This window comes from Penaeus monodon, chromosome 28 (genome assembly GCF_015228065.2).
Source record: "Penaeus monodon isolate SGIC_2016 chromosome 28, NSTDA_Pmon_1, whole genome shotgun sequence".
Classification (NCBI taxonomy): Eukaryota; Metazoa; Arthropoda; class Malacostraca; order Decapoda; family Penaeidae; genus Penaeus; species Penaeus monodon.
The window spans coordinates 15,476,758-15,477,149 of NC_051413.1; positions in this window are offsets into that span (position 1 = coordinate 15,476,758).

Sequence of the window (392 nt, forward strand, 5' to 3'; positions counted from 1 at the left end):
TCACAGCAAATTATATGATATCATTTTACCACCCCCTGTTATACGGGAAACAACTGTAGAAGAGTTACGAAAAATAAAAGCGGCAGTATCGTCCGTGTCGACAAAAGACTCCGATGACAATTTACTATCCTTGCGAATATTTAAAGGGTTAACGATGTCATCTATCCATACAGTTGTACGTTACTTCCTCCGCCTTAATAATTCGAAATTCCTTTAACAGATACAGTTTTGTATCAAACATAAGCGAAAACTTTGACTCGATTAGATTTCCCTAAAAAATCTCGCTCTCTTCCGGTTAAAGATTCACGCTATACGAACAATTATAAAGACCATTATAATATAAGAGAAATTACCTTGTCAATATGTGTAACGAAAACGATATGGAAGAAACA